We start from the raw sequence: 9,914 nt of genomic DNA on the forward strand, positions 1-9,914 counted from the left end.
AGGTTAGTGTTGTGGGATTGGAGCTGGCACCGGCAACATCTTATGGCACTGGTAACATCTGTAAGGAACAGCCAAGTGGATCATAGGAGCAACATGGTGCCAGGGCTAGTGTGCATAAAACTGAAGCAAAATGGAGAGGAAAACAACATGCAGAAAACACAAACCAACATAAATGTGGAAGAAGATTGAAGTGGGAAACTTCAGTCCTGACTCTCAAGGCCAAACTACAGGTGCACACAAACATGAGGCATGTTTCCAACAGAAGTGCATCTTCTCCTTTTTGTCAAAAACAGCTTCATGGTGGGGCAAATTTGGATGGAACTAGGATAGGATGAGGAGGGTCATCATTCCATCATTCCACTCTGCTCCTGCACTATATTTTCCCACTGAAAATTATTCCCATGAAGCTGCAATTTGCCCAGAAGCAATGGTTTATGTGAAAATAGTGAGGAGGAGGGGGAGGGGGAGGGAAAAGAGACTTTGAGCTGGGTCTCACAATCAGTGAGACCCAGTGTGTAAGAGTGAGCAGGGAGAGCGGGCTAAGCCTGCTCTCCCCGCACACGAGCAGGGCGGGAGCCCTGGGCAGCCGGATCAGCCTCCCACACAACTGCCGGCCCCGTGACTATGAGGAGAGCCGCACGGTCCCCGGAAGCTCCAGTATGCCCTGTGCAAGCGCGCAGGGCATACTTGGGAGACCCCCGAGCCAGGAGGCTGCTTTTCAGCCTCCCGCCGGGAGTCTACTTGTGAGTAGCTGCGGCTACTCACGATTAAAAAAACCTAGCTTTGCGGAGCGCTCGCTCCACAAACCTGGTTTACGGGGCGGGCTACTTGAGCAGGTTACTTGCTCAAGAACCACTGGGCTCGCAGTCAAGCCCGGTGGTTCTCACGATTGTAGAAAATTGGGCTAGCAAAGGCCTGCCCGATTTTCTACAATCGTGTGAATAGCCTCACGGTGTTGTTATTTTGGGTGGCAACCCCATGTCTGCCATAATTTCAGCCTTAGTTCCTTGTTGTGAGCAGAACTATTGTTGCTTTCAGTCAAAGAATTGCATCTTGCCCATTCTTTAATTTTGTAAACAGACATCTGCAGAGGTCTTTGTTTCTTAATAAGTTAAGGTTTACCCAGCCTCCTTGCTAACTGCTCATCCCACATGAGTTCTTTTGAGTCAATTGCTCATTACAAAACTGTTGGTCTGGTGCTTTTCAGAGCGGGTCAAAGAGGGCCTAACATTGCAAGGGATTCTGGGGTGTCTCTCAGCCTATGTACTGCTTCACAGGCACCCAGAGGAATATTGCAATCATCAAGCCACTGCTTGAGCTGCTATATGTGCAGCTGGAATGACCCTAATGGTTCTGCCTCACAGCAAAGGTCTCCTGCAGATCAGACAGATGAATGACACTAGCTTGCTTCATTTCTCCTTATGACTGGGCTGCTTCCTTTTCTGGCCCGAACATAGCTGCTGCTGTTGAATGGGGGTGAAAAAAGTGACTGGGGAATGAGTGACTCATGAGTGGAGAGCTGCCAGTTTTGAAGTGGCGGGTGGCGGCATTTGATGCAAATGATTTGGAAGTGTATTTACATAGTGAAACGTAATATGCCTCCAAGTTGAATCCCTTGACCTTTTTATGCTGGCAAAGCTCTCAGCTGCTCAAGATCACTAGTGAGCCAGTGTTCTGTATTGTTTAATATGTTGGTATTCGCTTAAGAGTGATACCCTGCCAGCTGATCCATGGCAAACCACATGAGCTGTATTAGACTGGGGAAGATGGAACAGTGTGCTTGAGGTTTAGAATGAGGAAAGCCTTGGGTCAGGCGCTTGAGCCTGCCTAGAAACAGAGCGATCTCTCCCCCGAAGGTGAAGAGGCTGCTTTATTTTATTTATGTATGTCGATAAGTTTACACACCGCTGCTCTCCCATTGCACCCAGGGCAGTATACAACAACAACACAATAATAAAAATCCCCCACAAGATGATCAAGAGACACTTGCAGCTGATCGCAATTAAATTCAACAGCAAAGGAAAATACAAGCAAAGCAAAAGTAGATTAGAACCTATCCAGCAGCAAAGTCTGTCTCAAACAGTTATGTATTAGTTATAGATGGCTAAATGTATAGAGTGTGGTGCCTGTCTGGACTCCATGAGGAGCGCATTCCAGAACATTAACCCACCACCACAGCAGCAGCCAGGTTGCTTCTTTCTTGTGGATGCTTGCCAAACTTCAGACCGGCATTCACCCCCTCCATCATCCAGGTAACCAATCCTGGTCTGGCTTGCTTCACCTGTCATGAAAGGCAAGAATCGAGTATGCGGGAGGTTGTTCTTGCAGATCCAAGAATCTTGTCTACATCCTCAAGTGAAATAAGCTGGAAAATAAAGGGATATGTGAGTTTGGCGTGCTATAGAAATATAAATAAAGAAATAAATGTCTCTATCAAAACCTGATAAGCGGATGATCTGGAAACTTCTTCAATCCTTGTTGAAGACTTTTATATCATGGGAGATACACATGATTTTATCTGCAAAATGTTTAGCAAATTTGTCACGATGGACTGTCAAATTTCGACCACATCATTCTGGGGATCCAACTCCAAAAGATCCCATATAACCCAAAACAGTTATATACAGGAGACACAATGGTGGTAGAGCAGTATAATTTCATCATTAGGCCCTAAAATGGATTAGGCCCTAAAATGGGCTGTAGCTGTATTTGATCTCCTCCACCATCTTTCTAGCCCGTCATCCTTCCTATTTTATTAGCTCCACAGAATACCAAGGTGTTGCATAGGCTCTGCAGGCAGGGAAAGGGCATTTAGGAGGAATCGTGTCTACTGCCAGAGCTATGTCCACATTCTAGAGGTTGAGTGCTAACAGGAAAATCCCTAGAGCTATCAGAAAGCCCATTTGATCCGTCATCCTCCAGTTAGGACCATCCTGACTGACCCACGATCCCTGCAGAGCTGCTACCCTGTTAGGTTATAATCTGTTTGTGTTAAGGAACTGACGATAATCTAACTCACATCCGGATCATTTTGTCCACACCTAGCACAACCCCCCCCCCAAATGATCTAGAGTACCTTCTGCTGTATGGGTGGGGGCAGATATCACCTGAGATGGGTGCATGGTTGGCATGGAGGCCACAATATCCTGAGCATACACTTCACTGAAATGAACACAAGCTGCCCCATGCTGATGAGCAGAAGGTGGGGCACAATGTGGGTATTTTGTCTCAGGCACCATACTGTCCTAGGCCAGCTTCCTGTAAGACCACTAGAGTATGCCTTGCACCTCCCTAAGGGAGCTTGTTTGACGACGAGTGATCCCGGCCTGTACTGTAATCAGGGGCCTCAGGAAGAGACCATTGCCATCCCAAGCCCTGTTATTTGATATCACTGAACTGGAGAAGCACCAGGTGCCAGTGCTCCCTATAACAGGGATTCCCACGTGTTGCTGACTACAACTCCCATAAACCCCAGATGCCATAGTCTTTGTCCAATGCAGCTGGGGATTATGGGAGATGTAGTCAACAACATCTGGGAATCCCTGTTACAGGGAGCCCTGGCAGGAACACCAGAAGTGCGATAGCTGGCATGGGCAGTGAGTGAATGGCCAGAACTGGGGTGCTGGACTTGTAACATCATAAAGGGCTTGGGAGTCCCTGATGGGGAAGAGGCGGAAGCCCAGCAGGCCACTTATTGAGAAATAAGGCCCAGATTGGATCTGAGGGGAAAACCCACGATCCAAACCAATACCCCAGAGCACAGTACTCTATCACAGTAACCAACCTGCTGCTCCTAAAGGCTGTGCTTTAAGAGAAAGAAATCTGAGATGCCCCAAGACCTGACCCCATTCTAGTGAGTCACCTTTTAATGCTGACATGCAGTTTCTCCTTCCAGGAAACAAATAATTTTTTGATAAAACACAGCTGGCTGGAGCTGTTGCATGTTGCCACTGGCTGGGCCTCACTTAATGGCTCAACAGGGATTTATAAAACCTATTCACATCCGCCACCACTGTTCACTTCACCCTCATTAAGCATCCAATCCTGAAAAGAAACATGCCTGGTTTCTGATGCACACTTCATGGGTTTCAGTAGGACTCCTCATACGTTTTGCTGGGTGGTGGGAGAGACAGGGCTAGAAGGGTCAGGCCCTGGTGTAACATGCACCTTTCCCTCCATTTGGTGCACCACTCCATCCCCTTCACAGTCACACGTGGGTACAACATCCAAACCAGCTGCCCTGATTGTGTGGTTTTGATACTACTTTAAAGAAGTGTTTTAACTGCAGTTTGGGCAGTGTTCCTCGGCTTTGGACTATGCAAGGAAGGAACAGCACACTGGCTTGAGTGCATGCACACGACTCAAGTAATCCAGCAGCTGGGTGGACAATATCATCCCAACTGGCCCACAGACATTCTGAAGCATAGTAGAACAACAGGTTGCTTACCTGTAACTGAGGTTCTTCTAGTGGTCATCTGCCCATTCATACATGGGCTCTGCACCTGTGCAGGAGCAGCCATTGGAACTGTCAAGCTTTCTCTGGTTTTTGGCAGGAGCTCCGCCCCTCCAGCCTCACTCCCGTTCCCCCTCAGCTCTGTTTTTAATCACCTGCCGTAGGAACGACAGCTTATTCAGTGCTCTCTTGCTCTCTCTGTGATCAATAAGTCTTTATTATTGCTTTTAACCCTTCGGCGTTTAATTTTTCATTACTGTTTATTCCTAATTTAAGCTCTCAGTAGTAGAATGCACATTTGCTACATTCCAGTGCATTTGGTTTCAAATCAAAGGTGTGCTCCCCTTCAAATCACACTTCAACCTCCAACCACATCTGCCTCCACTTGTAGTCCAGCACAGCATTTTGAGGTAGTGACAATGGCAGACATGGTGTACAGCGGTACAGAGCCACTGCACATTGCGTTGGGGCTGCTGCAGATCCACAAGGCAGAACTCGCACAAGCAGCATTACTGTCCTTATTTCTATTAGTGCAAGTAGAAATGACTGCTGTAATGCTGTTTGCAAAACTGCCCATTTTTAACAGCATCAGGGCTGCCTTGTGGATCTGCAGCAGCCCTGACGCAGATCATCGGAGTTCCACCCCACTGTACCTAATGTCAGCCAATGTCACTTTACTTCACTCCCACCCCAAAGCAAAAAATTGACTCTCACTGACCCTTGCTGGCGGCTATAAATACTTCCAAAGTAGCCTGCCAGAGCAAAACGTGATATAGAGATGTATATAGCAGGTGGTATAATTAATAGATAGACAGACAGACTGACTGACTGACAGACCGATAGAGTAAACAAATTACTTGGCCTTTTCTCACATCCTGAACCTTGTGTCTGCTTCCCATTCCTGCTCTTTGTTGTCCTCCTTTACCTGCTTCAGTCCATCTTTCACGCTGTCCCACATCCTGCTCCTTCCTATATTTGCCCCCGCCTTTGGACAAATTCTCCAGTAACCAATCCCAGACTCCTCTGATCATGCTTTTATCCTTTAGCGGGACCTCAGCTTCCCTTTGAATTTGTCCATGGGTTTGTGCCTGCAAGTCATAGCAGAGTATCTACAACTAGCAGTTCTTGCATCAGTTCCAGGGGTGTAACTACCATTAGGCAAGGGGAGGCGGTTGCTTGGGGCCCCACTGCCTTGGGGGGGGCCCCAGAGACACCTCACATGACTCCCCATTGCCCCCTGCCAAGCCCCATGTGCCCTCAGCCACTTGCCCGGTTCGCCCTCTGTCCTGCTTGTCCTCCTGGTCGGCAATCTAAGCAGCAGACAAGCTGCCTGCAAAGAGCTCCTTTTCTCCTGCCTCTCAGCTGATAGGCGGGTGGGCGGGGCTTCCAGGGAGGCCTCCGTGTAGGCCTCAGTGAAGCCTGAACTGGAGTAGGCTTGCAGGGAGGCCCCAACCAAGCAAGGAAGCAGGCAGGCAGAATGACCCCCACAGCTCTCTGCAGCAGACCCTCTGCCCAGCCCAGCATTCGCCAGGTAGAATGTGAACTCCTTTTTGTGCCCCCCCCCCGCCCCCAGCGCCCATATATAGGGATCTGCTTGCCATCGGGCTTTGATATGGAGGGGAGGAGAGACTGAGAAGTCTCTGAATATTTAATTTAAAACAGCTTGGAAAATTGGCTGGCTTAAAAAAAAACTATCTAAAAAATCCTATAAGTGGCTTGTTTCATGGCAGAAAATTATAAAAACTTCTGGAACAAACAATATTATATTTTATTTATGTATTTATTTATTCATTCATTCATTTATAAATGCACTTATGCTCAAGTTGTTTTGCAACCCAAAAGGTCTGAGTGAGAACTGTGAAGCATGTGTGGTGCTTTTATTTTATTTTATTTTTCTTATGTGTGAACTGCTCCCCAATAACTCGCAGGGACTTCAGGGTCAATCTGGCCAACATGTGAATGCAGCACCTCCATTCCAGAGGAGATGTGTGTTAAAGGCTTTAAAAGCCTCCTGTGAAAAACCTCCTGGAATCAAACTTGACTGAATTTGTTCAAAATTCTGAGAAAACATACATAGGCTCACACTGCATGGTTGAAAGTTTCCTTTGCTAATCTGCAGCGAGGGTCCCATTTTAATAATTAGTGTTTCTAGTGTGTTCTAGGCATTAAAAGTAGCACAAATAATGTATATCACTATATATTGTGAAGTGTGTGTGTGTGTGTATTCAGTGAAATGTATTTCTAGGCAGCATACTTATTTTGAAATATCAGACTTAAATCCTTGGGGGGCTGGGTTGTGCGGAGGCCCTGGACTTTGAGAAGGGGCCCCATTTTAAAATCTGGTCCCTGGGCCCACTCCAACCTTCCTACACCCCTGATCAGTTCATCTCATGATTTTCTGTCTGCATTGCAGCAGAGTGTTGGGGAACATTGTGGGTTGGGGTCCCTTCCCTGTCCAATGTCACTGCTCCCAATACTTAATTTGCACATGTGCAGAAAGGCAGAAGTTTACTTTTTAAATTTAAATATTGCTGCACTGTTGCATATTTCCAGTTGAATGCTCTGCTGCAGCATTCCCATTGAACGTGTCAGGATTTACTTCTGAGTGAACATGCATCTGTTCTGCTGTTGGGACCACCATTTATTTTTATTTTTAAATGCTTAATTATTGCTCTTGCTGCCGGTGGTGGTGGTGAGAATGAGCGATACAGCACAAATACTGTTAATGTGGTTTTTTAAAAAATATAACAGGGGGGATCAAATATTGTTTTAATAGTTTTAACGTTGTTTTAAAATATTGTTTTAAAATTTTAAATTGTAATGTTTTAACTTTTTCTGTTATCATTTATTTTGTTTTAACTAATGTTTTAATTTTTGTGTTGTCATTTATTTTGCTTTGTTGTAAACCGCCCAGAGACGTAAGTTTCGGGCAGTATAAAAATATGTTAAATAAATAAAAAATAAATAGAGGTGCAAAGGAGAAGAAAGAAATTGATCTGTTGGGCATTGCAGCCAAAGAAAAAGGGTACAGGGGCACAGGCTGAATATTTTTTTAAAGTCAGTGAAAATTGCAAATATGTACAAATGCATAATAATTTAAAAAAGAGGACCAAAAATTGTATTATCAATAAAACTGATCTTGGGTTATTTGCCCACAAGAATCAGTTTTCATATTGCGATACCCACCATCCAGAAAGACTCTCGGTTTGTGAACTGTGTGCAAGACTGAGGACCCTTTGGGCTATCATGGGGTTTCCTCATTAGGTTCAGGCGTCATCATTACTCAGTATAAAAGTTTTTCTCAGAACTCTGAGTCACAAATCAAGTCAAGATGAACGTTTTCAATGCTTTACTGTATTTCTAAATAAGCAAATTATAACTCAGTTAAAACATGAAATGACTGGTTACTCATAAAATGAGAAGATATACTAACAAGGTTTCTAGCAAGATTAGGGATTGATATTAATTCTTATCAATTTGACAATTTGATAAGAAATCATAATAATCCCTAATCTAGCCAGAAACCTTGTTAGTATAACTTCTCATTCGATCAAGGTTGTCCATAGCTACCCAATGTACAACTGGTGCTGATGGTATCCCAGAGTGGTCATCTTTGTTTGGTTCAGAAATGACTGCATAGTCATTCCCTCATCTTCTGTTCATTTTATAAAACCACAAATTAAGGATTCAGACACTGAAGATGGAATCCACTTGATTAATCTGACACACAAAGGGGACAAGCAAGACCCATTCACTGATCCACCATCTGATTTCCTGATGCATATGCTTGTACCACCAGTGGCAAGGCTGGGTTTACACGGCAAATGAAGAGCTCACTGTGGCTGCAGAATAAAAATATTAATGTGCTTTAACTTAAAGCATTAGATGCACTACAGAAGTAGTTATAGTAGAATGGCATAGCCTAGGGCTGCAGTTCTCTTTTCCAGAGTAAGGGGAAATGGTTGTTAATTAGATTGTACAGGCAAGTCAAAAGGTGTACTCTGCCCAACAACAAGATTACATTTAAAATATAAACACACAGCCAAGAGGCAAACAAACTGTTCAGACAAGTTCAAAATCAATCAAGTGACAACTCTAGTGCTTTAAAAAAAATTGTGTGTGTTTAACTTCATATAATTCAGATCTAATTCCTTCAGGATTGAGCTGCTTTTGCTTACTCCTCGATCTGGCCAATTGCCGAGTCTGAGTCTCCGCTTGGACGGGGTTGCGCTGCCCCTGAAGGAGGTGGTCCACGACTTGGGGGTCCTCTTGGACTCACGGCTCCTGCTCGAGGAGCAGGTGGAGGCCGTGGTCAGAGGTGCCTTTGCCCAGCTTTGGTTAGTCCGCCAGTTGCGGCTCTATCTTGACCAGCAGGCCCTGGCAGTGGTAACTCATGCCCTCATCATCTCTCGTCTGGATTAATGTAATGTGCTCTACATGGGGTTGCCCTTGGAGATGACCAGGAAGCTTCAATTGGTCCAGAATGCAATGGCCCACCTGCTTACGGGCGCTAGGAGATATGATAGTGTGACACCTCTTTTGCGGTTGCTACACTGGTTACCTATTTGCTTCCGGGGTCAATTCAAAGTGCTGGTTCTCACCTTAAAAACCCTTCCGGGCTTAGCACCTGCTTAACCTGCAGGACCGCCTCTCCCGGCCAGTCCTGTCCTGTCCTGTGAGATCTTCTCAGGTTGACCTTCTTTCGGTCCCTGGTCTCAGAGAGGTCGATAGTACTAGGGTCCGCGGAAGGGCTTTCTCTGTTGCTGCCCCTTCACTTTGGAATTCTCTCCCCCACCCCCAAGATTCGGTCTGCCTCCTCCCTTTCAGCCTTTAAAACCTTATTGAAGACATTTCTTTTCCGCCAGGTGTTTACCCTTTAATGTTTGTTCTTTGTTTGTTTGTTTGTTGTTGTTTTAAAAATCTCAGCTGCTGTTCTTGTTTGTACACCACTCTGAGTCGTGTGGATTGGGCAGTATATTAAATCTCTTAATAAATCACTCACACACTCACTCATTCCCTGGACTGCGAACAGGATTACAACTGGAGATTTCTCTATCACTTCCCCTAGGGACAGTTTGGTGAGAAATCCTGTGTAGTTACCAGTGGAAAGATCCAGAAGCTCACCTAAATGTCTTAGGAGAGACAGTGCTAAAGGGAGAGGGTTTCCAGTATTCAGCAAAAGCAAAAACAATCCTAAGAGTCCAGCTAACATTTGGTGCTGCCTGGCAAGACACTTCATTAAGGGGGGGGGTGGTATTTCCCCAGGCTTGCCACAATAGCAATGAGGCTAAAGCCAACAGCAATGGTGGCAAGACAAGCAGTAATTTGTAGAGATATTTTAACATCATGCCCACCCCCCAGAATCACTCTTTGCTGCCCACCTTCATAGTGCTGGATTCAATTATATCATGCATTGTTAAGTTTCCTTTAGATCATTTGAAAGGCAAGATATACATTTCAA

General features: G+C 45.3%; 1 long non-coding RNA gene across 1 annotated transcript; it reads right to left on the reverse strand.

The window, feature by feature from the left end:
• Nucleotides 1–1,853: 1,853 nt before the first annotated feature.
• On the reverse strand, nt 1,854–4,606 carry LOC128341691 (uncharacterized). The gene is made up of 2 exons (XR_008314514.1): nt 4,448–4,606; nt 1,854–2,365 (listed from the first exon to the last, which is right to left on the reverse strand). It is a non-coding gene; the product is annotated as an uncharacterized LOC128341691 (long non-coding RNA).
• Between the last annotated feature and the right edge of the window lie 5,308 nt (nt 4,607–9,914).

This window comes from Hemicordylus capensis, chromosome 2, assembly GCF_027244095.1.
Source record: "Hemicordylus capensis ecotype Gifberg chromosome 2, rHemCap1.1.pri, whole genome shotgun sequence".
NCBI classification, from domain to species: domain Eukaryota; kingdom Metazoa; phylum Chordata; class Lepidosauria; order Squamata; family Cordylidae; genus Hemicordylus; species Hemicordylus capensis.